The sequence below is a fragment of the Capsicum annuum genome, chromosome 1 (genome assembly GCF_002878395.1).
Source record: "Capsicum annuum cultivar UCD-10X-F1 chromosome 1, UCD10Xv1.1, whole genome shotgun sequence".
Lineage (NCBI taxonomy): Eukaryota > Viridiplantae > Streptophyta > Magnoliopsida > Solanales > Solanaceae > Capsicum > Capsicum annuum.
Genome location: NC_061111.1, coordinates 108,117,974 through 108,133,129, shown reverse-complemented (window position 1 = coordinate 108,133,129; position 15,156 = coordinate 108,117,974).

The following is a 15,156-nucleotide window of genomic DNA, read 5'->3' as shown; positions in this document are numbered from 1 at the left end:
TATTTGAGATATGGCGAGTCAGGTCATAAGGTCCGAGATTTTCATAAGCTCGTTCAATGAATTCATCATGGTCGTCCTTTAGCTCAGTTCATCGCCGAATCTGCAGGGTGTCGATTCCAGTGCTATTAGTGAGCAACATCCAAACAGATAGACTCTATACACTTTCATCCCGTAAAGATCAGGAAAATTCTCCTAATGTAGTCATTGGTATGTTGCAGATCTCGCATTTACATATTTACACTTCTTCAAATTTAGGAGCTTTTTTTATTTCATAACTCTTTACATACCAGTCAACTTTAAGGTCAGACCTGATATTAATGGGACCATTCTCAGTTTCCACCAAGCGGGTCAGTCTATCATAGCCCGACAGGTATACAGGAACTATTTGATTATTGTACCTCAGAAAGACAGGCCTTCAGGTTCTAGTAGTAATACCTATATGGGTAGGAAATCGGTAATTATTCAGTCCCAGTTACAGTCTTAGTTATGGTTATAGTCTCAATAAACATCTTAGTAATAATTTCAGTCCCAGTCCTAGTCTAGTCAGATCATAAAATCAGTTCACTTTCAGGATTAGTCTACCATAATATATAGCGATCAGTTATTCAGTCATTGGTATGTCAGTACCTCAGTTTACAGAATATTTCCAAATTATGTTTGAAGCTTGATCTTGCATGATTAAGGTAATATAGTTTTTAGTCATTCATACTTAGTTACCTCACATTACCCGGTCACTCATTACCTTTTATGTATAATACTCTATAGTCTAAGTCCAGCCTTTTAGGCTATGTATAGTTCATCCTTACATACACAGTCGTTAGCTATTAGTCGTTCAGTTAATCAGATAAGTTAGTATATTTATACATTTGTGTTCAGCACCCACGTGAATCTTTTTAGTAGTCTCAGTATAATGCATAAGGCTTAGTCACTTTATCTTAGATGATATTTCATAGGGCTTATCTCCTAGTACAAGAATCCCAGCCATATAGAAATCTCCTATTTTGATGTCCTGCTCATATCAGGCCAAGATTCACTTTCTCCTTTCAGTCACTAGAACTCGATAGAAAGAGTATCATAGGAACGCTCCAGTTAAGTATAAGTTTTTGGTATGAGTTAGTTATGCAGCCAGTAATTCAGTTTAGCAGCTAGATAGACAAGCTTAAATGGTGTGGTTTCCCATGTTTCCAACTAGTCACACTATCCAGAGTCTCGGGAATGTGATCATTCTAAGATGGACTAACCAGGTAGTTGTATGTTCATCCCAATTCATGTATCATGCCTCAGTTTTAGATCCCAGATAATCAACCACGATTCAGTTCCTAGGTGCCTTGTGCATCGCCCTAATTTTCCTTAGTATATCAGCAAAGTCAGACGAGTTTTTTTCAAAGGATATAGTATCCCAAGGGGGAGATACACTATAAATCCCTGAACTTTCATGACATAAATGTGTCGCTCTTTCTTTTTATAATGAATCCTTTTTATGGTAGAGAGTACTCAATAGTTGATCCTCAATCTTCAATCTCAGCCGTAAGCCATGTATTCTTGGTACTCAGTTCAGATCATGATATCCTACTCATGTATCATGTTCCAAACTAAGTTATGTGCACATGTTTCCGCTCATGCATATCTAGTAATTAATTTTAGGCTTGTTAATATTTTCATTTTAAGGAAACATTCTCCCTTGAATCTATCCAGTTTCATGCTCAAATTTTCATGATAAACTTGGTATCAATTACCCTTGCATATTCAGTCATGCATGCATGTGTTAGTTCAGTTATGTAGTCATGCATCAAATATGTATGTCCAACATAATATATTCATCTTATCAGTCATGCCAGTCATGAAATCATCATCTGATATGCATGCTTAAAAAAATCTCAGTAAATCAGTAATGTCAGTTATGTACTCATGTTTCAGTTGATCCTATTTAGTATGTACTTTAGCTTATCATTTTCCTTATCTCAATCAGTCTCATTTGAAGAAAAATGTTCCTAAGAGGGAGATATTATAAGACCCCATAAAATTCTAAGCTTTATTTAGTCCATTTATGCTTGTTAAGGGGGTCCCATACTTAGAAAACTCAAGCTAAGCTTCGAAACATAGTTTATTTTGGCCTTCAAAAGTTTCCAATCTTATTTTGTGATCTTAACAATGTTTAGTTGACTGTATTTCTATTAATTCATGATTAGGAAGGTCAATAGGTGTTCCCGGACAAGCTTCAAATTTTTTAGAACTCGTTTAGACCATATTTGGAATCCCAAAATAGTGGACCAACACAATCTTGGTGCGCTGTGTTGCCAAACACGTTGGTTGATATTGTTACAGGTTGCCAGGGTCAAAGTAGTTAGACTCGATGCGATGATGGCGCGATGAGTCGACTATCGCATTGTTCCCATCAACATTCCACATCGATAATAGCATCGATGCCCTGTTTTGGTCATTAAATGTTCATGTTTTTAAGGGAAAAAGGGTTAATTTTCCACCCTTATATAAGTCTAAAACAGGGGATTTAGCCCCAATTAAACCAAAATATAGTCTCTCTCAAGTTTCTCTCAGGAACAAATTAGGGTTTTCAATTAATAATTCAAATTCAATACTTAAATTAAAGAATCTCTCTGTTAATCTTTGTACAATCAAGAACTAAGGTATTCATAGTGTTCATTCATGGATTCCTTTTGTCCATGAAGCCGAGGAATCAAGTTTTAAACTTTGAATTCTGATATTCATGTTATGGATTGATTATATTCATGTGGTTGCTGTTGTACGATTCCCAAGTTGCAATCTTTATTTGTTTTATGAAACTATGTTAGAATGCAAGTTTAAAACTATGAACTTAGTCTGTTATGGTGTGTTAATTTGATGATTGTGCCTATGACTTAAGTGGTATATGTATGGTGTTTGATAAAATGCCTAAGAGAATGTAAATTATGTATTATAGCTTAATTGTGAGCCAAATGACAAATTCATGTTTTACCCTTATGTTCAAATAACTCCTATACTATTGAGGTGCATTGTAGATGTTTTTCGGAATGCTTTTGATGTTAGAGTATGAAATTATGACATGATTATATGCATTCCTATCCATGTAAAACATTATAATAATCATGTTCATCATGAAATCCTCAACTTATTGTATGATGAATTATTAATATTGGTCATGTGTTCAAGAAGTGTCAAGTCCTGTCAGTTTTATGCTATTAAGTCCTAGGGGTACTTGTACCTGACGAATTAGCTGTGTGCCTAGAGCCAGTGTTTATTTTCAGGATACTCTCAGTCAATCCATGATCATTAAAATTTAATCAGTCTCATGGCTTAGGAAAATTTAGTGAATTCATTATTAGTCTAGTCCTACTCAATAACCTTAGTAATCTCAGTAACCTCAGTGATATCAGTAATCTCTATAATCTTCGTAATCTAAACAATTTCAGCCAGTTATCAGATCTCAATAGTATTCTGTAAGTCAATAGAATTTAGTGAACCCAATTTAAATCAGTTATATAATACGATCAATAATAGTTTAGTTCTGTTAATCATATTTAGTATCTATTCAGATGGGTAAAGAATTCAGCACTGATTCAGCCTAAGAATGGAAACTCACCTATTATTAGAGGATGTGATTCTTACAAGATGTCTTTGCACTCAAGAACCACATAGCCAGCATAGGTTGAGACATTAAACTTGCTATATTGAGGGTAGATGACATGACTTAACCTCTTATATACGGGTCCCACCATTCTCTTTTGAGTACCTACTATATGAGGGATCACTTACAGCTTGTCCTTACTAGTGGTTTGGTATTGACACCCTTCTAATGGGGATTACAGATTTGACCCCCACATAGCTGTATTTCTTTATTTGGGGCATGTCAGTTAGATGATTACCTTCCATAGTCGCAGTCTCAAATTTAGTCTTAATAATAGAACTCAATTCAGTTCTACAGATATTAGGACTGTTAGATATAGTAACTCAGTTCAGTGAGGAACTTAGCTAGTTTCATTAGAATTAGTACTGTCAAATATATTCATCCATTTCAGTCTAGAACTCAATAGTTATTCAGATTTAGGACTATCGAATACAATCTCTCAGTCCAGTAAAAAACTCAGATACTTTCTTCGTATAAGTATACTCAGTTATTAGTTATCAGTAATATAGTACCAGTAACTCAGATATCTATTACCTGTAAACTCCATAATTCATATCATTAATAGACACAGTTATTCAGTATCCCAATATTAGTAAACTCAGATATCAATACATCAATGTTCAGTATTGTCATGACCCTACTTTTAATTTATGTATTCATGTATGTATTTCTCACGCATTCATGTTTATGTCATCCATTAGTTATTATTGTTCATGCATATCAACCCTTGCATTCAGCTTACCTCACTTGCATACCAGTATATTTAATTGTATTAACACATTTGTGCTATGGTGTTTTATACTATAGGTTTAGAAGCCTGAGCTCCCGAGCATCCTTAATAGATCAAACATTCATCAGCCAGACTAGCAGTGAGTAATCGTTATTCGAGGATAGCATAATTAATTTATTACTTTATTATTTTTGTAGTTTGAAGTTAATTGGGGACATGTCCCATCAACTCTATAGATTTTAGACAATTTAGAGGCTTTCAGACTATAACATATTTTAGATAGTTTATTTTAGTTTTGGGTATTGTTATACCATATTACAATATTATTTTGTGTTCAGTATTAGTTTAAGTTTGAACCTTTTAGCCTTACAACTTATATTACACATATTTACTGTATATTATTCGGTGCTCAATTATAGATATCGGTCATGGATTAGCTTGTGGTCCTTCGATGTCAAAAGCATCGTGTGGTATTTTGGGTACCAGATTTAGGGCGTTACACCTAGATTGATCTTGGTACATCTTTTTAACCCCTAAATTAATGTTCTGAGTGGACTATTTAGGTTTTGGAGGATATTCTCTGTGTTTGTGTCAAGGACTTTAAAGGTGTGTGGGAATAATATCTAGCTTTGGTGGACTTTGCATATAGTAATAACTATCATTCTAGTATTGACATGGCTCTTTTTAAGGCTTTGTATGGTAGGCATTATTGCTCTTTAATTTGTTGGTTTAATATTCCAAAGATTAGACCTCCTGTTACGATTTTTTTCTAAGTCTTTTGATAGAGTTTGGGTCATTTAGGATAGACTTTAAGATTCTCAGAGTAGGTAAAAGTGCTATGCCGATCGCAAACTTTGTGCCTTGAGATTTAATGTTAGTGATTGTATCTTTATTTTTATTTCTCCTATAATTGTGTAATGAGGTTTAGGAATGTAAGAAAGCTTAGCCCTAGGTATATTGGTCCTTTTTAGATACCTTTTACTATTGGGGATAACGCCTATGTATCAGCATTGACTCCGAATTTATCAGCTGTTATCCAATTTTCAATGTTTGTATGCTTTGAAATTACATTCTAGATGAATCCCATATGATACATTGGGTTTTCATCCATTTAGATGAGCAGTTGCATTTTATTAAAAAACCTTCTCCATTCTATCTACGGATGTTGGACGATTGTATTCTAGAGTTATTCTTATGGTTAAAGTCCAGTGGAGGAATCGACCCATAGATGAGTGTACTTGGGAGGTCGAGATTTATATGCATGGTAGTTTTCCTCAGATTTATTGTTGAATTAGATATTTCAATTGCCTTTAGTTATAGGAAGAACTATATTTTTAGTGCTGGATGATACAATAATTTGATTATTAGTGATTTTTGTGAAATCATTCCTATTTGATATGACCATTTTACCCTACCACGTGGTTGCATCATGGTATTTCTGGGATGAGGAGATGAATTACATAATTCCCAATGCATTTTGGTATGATTTGTGTGAGATTGTGGTTTTTGGTGTTTTGAAAGGCTTATTAGTTGACTTTGGTCAATAACTTTTAATTTGTACATTAGATGGCAAAACAGACTGTGCTAGTAGATCTAGAATGTTGACTTTAGGTTGGTAACATAATACAACTTTTATATCTTATTTTCACTCTTTGTTTGGAAAACTGTGAAATTGGATTTTGGGCGTCAATTTTTTGAAAATGATGTTTCTTAGAAAATTTAATAAAGCCATTGAGTCTTGAGCATTGAATTAAGTGTGGTTGCATTGTTCATTTGTATACTTAGTAATTCAGATGAATTCGAAGGTGCTTGCGGAGTCTTAGGATTTAATAAGTCTCTATTTGGTGCACCACTCATCTAGTCCACTTGCTTAAGCGATGCTTTGGTTGCTTAAGCAAATTTTCTTGACTGTCAAAATATCGCCTAAGCGACACCAGGATCGGTTAATCTATGACCATGTTTCTAAAGCAACATTAGCATGCTAGACGTTTGTCATTTAAGTGATAGCCAAGTCGCGTATGCAATGAGGCAGGACTATCTTAAGTGATGCCTAGTCGTTTAAGTGATAGACGTCTCAGTGACTTGATAGTGTCTTAAGCGATGCCTGGGTAGCGTATTTTTCCTATTTTCGATATTTTCACACTATTTTTTATACTTGGAGCTGGGGCTTCGGGTTTTTGAGCATGTTTTTTTTGTTTTTAATCTTTGGTAAGCTTAAAATCCCTATAAAAATTATTTTTCTTTTATTCTATAACATAAATCTTATTTAAACTTGGATTTAAAGGTGGAATTTGAGATTTTGGCCCGAGAGGACCAATATGTTATTTCTTTGATTGAAACCCTAATTTCACTATTTTTTTCAATTGGGTTTTCTTCTATGTGTTCCTTTAATCTTTTAAAGAAAAACTTTGGAAATTTTTTTTTATTTTACCCTTATTTCTGAAAACCTATTTCGAGTTTTCGTTTTGACCTCGATTCATAAATGAGAGATATAGGCATCATTGGCTTTTTTGTGATATATTGATTCTATATTTGTGGGTTTTAACATATTTTTAAGTCTGTATGTGAGGTGAAATATAGGTAATAAAGACTTAATTATTTTGGTTTCGATATTCAAGGTAGGTTATTGCTTAACTTTATTTATATTGGGTTGGGTATTTAATATAAATGTAAAACCATGCTATGGGTATAGGGTTATATCATGGAAAATATGTTTAAGAATATTTATGTGCCTGTTCAGGCTTCTATGTGGATAACACTTAGTGATTCTTAGACATTATTTACTATATATAACTATTTGGGGTCTTAAATGATGTTGTATCCTGGTATTTAATATATGTTTTTTTGATTGTACTTCTTTTGGTTTAAAAAGCATTAATTATAGGATTTACATGGTGTCAATGAAATTTTCTTGCATGTTTTATTTGATAGTTGCTGGATTGTATTAGATCATAGATGGTTGGTTGATTTGAGTGGATTCTTTACTTACCTAGTTGGTAAATTGGTTCGATATTGAATATTCTTATTTTTGTTGGTTGTAAGCATTACATCCTTATATCATGTTAATTAATAAAACATTTGTACCACCATGGAAATACTAGAAACACTGACTCCTTCTGACAGAAAATGTGAAATTTTTAAAAACCCTCTAGTAATGTATTTGTCAAAGAAGAGCTATCGATAGTGGCGTTGAATTTTAGTTGTATAGTTGTTGATGAACCCTCCATGGGTCCTACCTCGAGATCATAGTTAGGTAGGTGTATTCGGAAGTTGAGCAATGACCTCATACATTATATCATCATTATTATTTTTATTGCATTCCATTTACTGTGCTTGTTTTGTGATTGTATTTTTGTCCTTGACTTGACATCTATCCATTTGTCATATCTCTTTATACTTGTATTTGGGGTATCTGTATATTTGTGATTCCTTTACTTACCTGTATTTGTTACATATGTATATTGTACAATTGTTAGTGAAGATGTTATGAGATACCTTTTAGGAGATTATCTAATTGCATGTAGTGTGACAGTAGTTTGTGTTTATATGCTTAATTTTCTGCTTTACTCAATTGGCCTATGATACCTACTAAATACAGGTGGATCGTTCTCTTACATATTGTTCTATTTTTGTATAGATCAAGGAATAAGTGCGTCATAGGGATAGCTGATTTAAGGGGCATTTGGAGTCTATTAGAGAAAATGATCGATCCATGCATCCGAAGTTGTCCACTACCTTTTCTTATTTAGACTATGTCTTATTGTATTTAGAGACAAATTGTGTTCCCTTTTTGGATATCCTATATATATTCTAGCTTCTAGTTACATTAGTATTTCTTTCACCGTGACACTGGGTTTTGAGTTTTAGTTTGGTATTTTTATTAGATTTCTGCTATCATTATATTTATGTGATTTGGCTTCTCTCTAGATGTCTTTCCTTGGGTTTTTAGTATCGATTTCCCTTTTTATTTATTAGTTTGGGTGATAGGCTTCTTGTCAAGGCTCTCCACGACAAGTGTCCTCATGACCCTTAGTTTTTGGGTCGTGACACCTCTTTCACTTGCTGATAATTTGTTCGATTAGCTTCAGGGTGTTTCAGTGTTTTTAATGATTGATTTGATATTAGAGCAGCACCAATTAAGGATTCGAGCTTCGGTTATTCTAAACATATTTTTTTTGGACTCTATATGGTTACTATAAGTATTTGGTTGTGTTGTTCGGGTTTACCAATGCCCTTTTTGTGTTCATATATTTTCTTTTTTTTTCATTGTACTCATAGATGATATCTTAGTTTATTCCATCATTGAACCTAATTATGACGAGTATTTTCTGAGTGTAATGCCAAGGTTAAGGGTTCAGAAGTTGTATGCTAAGTTTTCCATTTGTGAGTTTTTTTTGGAGTCTATTTTTCCTTGGGTAATATGGTGAAAAAGTATGTTATTAACATTAATTCAACAAAAATTATGGTTGTTTGGGATTGGGTAGGCATATTTCTCCTATTTAGATTCATAGTTTTATTGGTTTCGCAGGTTACTATTACCGTTTTGTATAGCGGTTTTCATTTATTACAACTTTTTTGACCAAGTTGACTAAGAATAAGATTTCCTTTGATTGGTCTAATGCTTTTGTAGAGAGCTTTCAATAACTTAAGGATTTGTTTATATCAGCTCATATCTTCACTTTACCTAACAAGGGCATGAGTATGACCTGTTTTGTGATGATTCTAGTGTTGCATTAGGTGTTATATTGATGTGGGAGGGTAAGGTGATTGCGTATGTTTCTCGTTAATTGAATCCCTATAAGAGGAATTACCCTACCTAAGATCTACATTTGTTCCTACTTATTTCTTTATTGAATTTATCGAGGCATTCCTTGTATGAAGTCAATCATGAGATTTTATAACATCATCTTAGACTTTAGTATGGCTTCACCCAATATTATTTAATACAAGGCAGCGTCGTTGTCTTGAGTTCCCTAATGATTATGATCTCACTATTCTCTATCATTTGGGCAAGGCTAATGTTGTTGAGGATGCCTTGAGCTAGAAGTCGACTAGCATAGGTAGCTTGGCGTATCTTTTTGCCTAAGAGTGGCCTTTGGCCTTAGAGGTTCAGTCTTTGTCTAACCAGATAGTTAGGTTTGATATTTTGACACTTTGGTTTCTTTTTACTTTGTTGAGAATAGGCCTTCCTTAATGATTTTGGGTATAGAGTGATACGGAATAGGTGTTGAGCGTGAACCTAAGGAAGCCTCACTTTATTCAGATAGTGTTTTGTGGATTGGTGGCTGAGTATGTGTACTTAGTGTTGGTGATTGGATTTGATTGATTTTTGAGGAGGATCATTGTTGTCGATATTCTATGAATTTTGGAGTGACTAAGATGTATCATGTCTTAATGTAACATCAACGGTATTGTGGTATGAGGAAGGATATAGCAGAGTTTTTATCTCGTTGTCTATGTTACCAGAAGGTGAAAGCCAATCATTTGAGGCCTAGTAGTTTTCTTCAAAGTTTATCTATTCACAAGAGGATAGGAATGGATCACGATGGACTTCATAACAAAGTTGCCTCGTACCTCTCATGGTTTTGATAGTGCTTGGGTTATCTTGGATTAGTTTACCAAATATGCTCATTTCATTCTGGTCCAAGTTTCTTTAAGTGTAGATAGTTTGGCCCATATCTTTATTCGCGATATAGTTAGACTTCATGTTGTACTAGTATTTATCATTTCAAATCGAGGTTTGATGTTCATATCTAACTTTTGGAAGACGTTTTAGGATGAAAAGGGTACTTAGTTGATCTTTGTAAAATATTTCACCCCTGACTAAAAGATTGTCAGACTATTCTGGTTTTTGAGAAAATGCTCAGTGCTTTTGTGATGCACTTTGGTGTTTAGTAGGCATAGTATTAAGCTTTGGTGGAGTTTACATTTAATAATAGATACCATTCCAGTATTGATATGGCTCCTTTTCTACGGTTTGTATGGAACGTGTTGTCGCTGTCTAATTTGTTGGTTTGAGGTTTCTAAAAATAAACCTTGAGGTACGAACTTACTTTGTGAGTCATTATATAGAGTTCAGGTCATTCAAGATAGACTTGATGCGACTCAGAGTAGGCAGAAGATCTATGCGGATAATAGACCTTGTGCACTTAGATTTAGCGTTGGTGATTGAGTCTTCCTTCGTGTATTGCCCATGAATGGCGTGATAAGGTTTGGGAAGAGGGTAAAACATAGTCCTTGATATATCATACCTTTTTAGATTTTCCACACCACTGGGATGTGTCTTATGTGTGATCATTACCCCCAGATGTATCAGAAGTTCATCTAGTTTTTAATATCTCCATGCTTCGGTATTACTTTTGAGATGAGTGTCATGTTATTTGTTGTGATTGGTCCAGTTAGATGAGAGGCTCTATTTTGCTGAGGAGCCCATCTCCATTCTAGCTAAGGATGTAAGTTGGTTGTGTTCTAGAGATATTCTAGTGGTTAAAGTCCAATGGAGACACCAAACTGTAGATGAGTCTACTTGGAAGGTTGAGTCAGATATGCAAGGTAGTTGTACCCAACATTTCGCTGATTTAGGTATTTCTCATGAGTTTAGTTACTGGAAGAACTATATTATTAATGGTGTTAGCCTCTTATATTTATGTTTTATGTTTTAATAATGACAAATTCATAAGTGAACTTTGCAGGATATTGAAGATCCTTAATGATGCAAGGAGATCTCACACAAAGGAAATTGAAGATCTTAAATTATGGGAGGATACCTCGTACAAGGTAAGGAATATTCTCTCAAAAAATATCATGCTAATTATGGAGACACATAAAAGATATTGAAGATGTCTAATGATGGAAGAAGATTTCACACAAAGGACATTGAAGATCTCAAATCATAGAAGGATATCTCGCACAAGGCAAGGAATATTCTTGCAAAGAATATCGTGCTAAATATGGAGCCACATCAAAAGTAGGATATCACTTAACAAGGCAACAAAAATTATATCAACTATAGATCCCATTAGATAAGGAAATTAGATGCACCTCACAACAAGATCAAAGGAGAAGAAAGATCTCACTTCTTACAAGGACATATCTAATATGGACATTATAGATGTGAGAAAGAAAAATTGTACCAAGTATGGACATATATGATACATACATACCATAAGGTGAAAACTCCCTCAATAAAGGATTCAACTCAAATCCTTGATTGAGAACAAATATCTTGGGTTTCCTCTTGAAGAAAAGAAGCATATATAACACAATACTATAAAGGCCAAAACTGAAAAAAGATGACACTATGCAACTTCAAAGAAGAATATCAAAGTGTCTCAATCTTAGTCTCACAATGCTTTGAACTTTTAGTTTACAATTGTTATATAAAGAGCAGGATTAAGTAAACCTTGTAACATAAGCTGAAGTTGTGTAACAAGATCTGAAGAACAAAATATGTTTTCTGAACTTATTTCTCATCATGGTACTTAAGTCGACATTGAACCGTCAAAGGAAACTTTGAAACCCAAGGGGACTAGTAGTACGCACCACATTGGTGTTCCTAACAAGGATAAATATTGATGTCCTTATTTTATAATTTATTATTTATTTGGTTAGTTACTTTAGATCTAATCTGTCTTCTGAAGTGTACTGATCTGCAGGTGAGTCAACTCTGAAGAGTCAGTATTGGACTCACAGAAATTTTTAATTCACCCTCCTCTTGAATTTCAATTTATATCAGAGCAGGTCTCACTAATAGTGTTGTTTAACCACAGGTGATCCTAGATCAAATGAGAAGTTATCAAATTCCCGGTGCTCTTCTACAGGATGGTCACTTCTCCACAAGACCATCATACTTTAATGAACAACATTACTCTTACTAGAAAAATAGGTTCAGAATTTTTGCCAATCAAATGAGTTTTAACCCAGGGTTGTCATCAAGAAGGGTCTAAAGCTGATTCCAGGGATTAAAGCAAAGTTAAAAGACTAAGACAAAGAATCTAGCAATATTGACAGAAAAGGCCTTAAAAGTTTTGAGGTCACCAAAGAACAACAAGAGTTAATCCAAACTAGTGCACGTGTTATATATTTACTTCTTTTTGCAGTTAGTGGAGATATAATATGACAAGAGATGAACTTATGAGAGTGCAAAGAAACCATAGGACAAATTGAATACGATCTATTCAAAATGAAAGAGAATGAAGACATTGGAAATGATCTACCCACACAGCCTACAAGTCTAGAAGCTGGTCTGAGGTCTTCCAAAAATTTGGGAAACCAAGGCTTCCATTCTAAAAGACGGAGACCATAAGTAGGAAAAAAGAAACCAGTGGCCTTCAACACTTCTCCAACTGATGAAGAAGATATTTTGAAAGATGCCAATAGAAAAGGAATGGACCTCATCACTCGTAGAGTAAGGTAAATCATAAGACAGAGACAACAAAGATCCCAAGGTGCCAAAAAAGAATAACTCTACTAGAAATAATGATCACTACTAATACTGTGGGAGGCCTGACCTCTTTAACTAAAACTGTCTAGAATTAAGAAGATGAACATCCAGAAAGAATTAAAATTTTTGAGCTTGGAGTGCTGAAGATAAAATTGAAGAAGAAATAGAAGACACCAATCTGTGCTTCAGGTGAACAGATGCATCTAGTGAGGTAAAACTACATAATTTTCAAAACTGTAATACTCTAGAATCTAATTTAGACATGATAACTGAAGATCTTAAAAAAGTTACAGATGAGTATAACAAACTAACTCAAGAGAAGAAAAGTTGTGAAGATCGATTTAAACAAAAAATCAAAGATGGTGTCAAATAGAAATTGAAGCATGTAAAATAAAAATTTTATTTTTTCATGAAGAACTTGATGATATAAAGATAAAATTAAATAGTATTAAGAGATCACCTAGTCACAGTTTCATGATATTAGAATCTTTTAAAAATAATTCAAGTTCTTATTTGAATCATTTAAATTAACCAAGACCTCTTTCTCCACTCAAGGACCTATCTGTTTTATATGTCCAATGAGAGGGCAAAAATCGTATAGTTGTAGGCATAAGACTAAAAGTGTATAGGTTTGGAAGCCCAAAGGAACCACATCTAACCCGTAAGTACCCAAGACCACTTGGGTACCTAAACATAAATATTAAAGGGAAAAATATATAAAGTAACATACATATGTATAAAATTACAAAAAAATAAAACTAGTTTTATCAAATTACATTTTGTAGCATTTGTAGCATTATTTTATTGTGGTTCCCTTCTTTATACCGCATACAAAAAGTAACCTTTAGTTTTCCCTCTTTTCAGGCCATATTGTTTTTTTTCTCCTTATTTTGAAAGATTTTTTTCCATTTTTTTTGCCTTTACCAAAATCTTCCCGCTTTAATTTTATTTTCTTTTGCACGATTTTTGCACTATCGATAAAGATTATCTTCATCTATTTAAGGTAACACATAATTTAGCTATTGGATGTTACTTTTTTTTTGGGATTTTCAACTCTAATACATCACAAAATTAAATTTTAATGTTTTTTTATTTTAATGGATGAACAAACACAAAATTACAAAAAAATAGTGGTATACAAAATTTAAATTTGGTGTCTGATTGTGGACCATCTTTTAGTCTCGGGTTAACTCAAGAAGAAGAAGTTAAAGTTGTTTCATCTTCTTTACAGTTGAAGAAATCTCATAGATCGAAGGAGATTCGGTCAAAGTTTCTCAACGATCTGGTTATGGTAACAAAAATTTTGAAAATAAAAAGTTGAAGAAAATACCTTGTTCAAATGAACAAAAAATTAAAGAATCCGAGAAGAAAAGAAAAGCTCAAGAAATTAAAGTTTTGAGTAAGGTTGATGAGGAAGTGTAGAATTATTTTGCAGATGATTCTGAAGAAGATAGTGAGGAAGAGACAATTTTTTTTCGTAAATGTATATTTGTAGTAAATGTAGTTTGCTCTAAGTTAAGATGTTACAATAGTTGTTAGTTATATGTACTTTTTGAAGTACTTAATATGTATTTTATGTTTTGATGATATGTGGAGGGAAAATTCAGTAGAAAGCATATTTATGAAGATGATAGGATAATTGTCAAAATTTACTGTTAATAACTAGGTTAATACTTATGAACAATTTTTTTTTGCTATATGTATTTTTGTATAATTGATATGTATTTCCAAGAATTTGTTGTATTTTGGGCTGATAAAAATACATATGCATGTTATATACAGTGAGGAAGAGGTTTCCTATTTTATTGTTTTAAATGTATTTTTTATTAAAATGTACTTTTATCAAAGTTGGAAGTTATATGTATTGTTTTCATATAGTTACTAAGTATTTTATGTTTTGATGATATTAGGAGAGCAGAAGTGAGTAGACAGCTTATTTGTGAATATGTCAGTATAATTGTGTTAGAGTATATTGTTATATTAAGAATTCATTAAGAGTATTTTGGCGATATGTATTTTTAATATAATTCATATGTTTTTTTCATTATTGTATGAATTTTTGGTCTTATCAAAATACATATGCATGTTATATTTATTTTTTTGCTGATTTGAATTTTTTTTACAGTTTAATAAGTTGTAATTTTAATTTGTATGTGTGATGCGTCATGAAATATTCATTCTCAGAAAATTTCCCAGATTTGCACCATATATGTGCTCATATAGCAATAATGATATTGATGGAAGCAAACTCTCCATATTCAACAAGAAACTGTATAAAAACTTTTGTGACAATACCATTTTTTGATATTTCATGAACAAAAAATATTGTGTAGTTCAAGC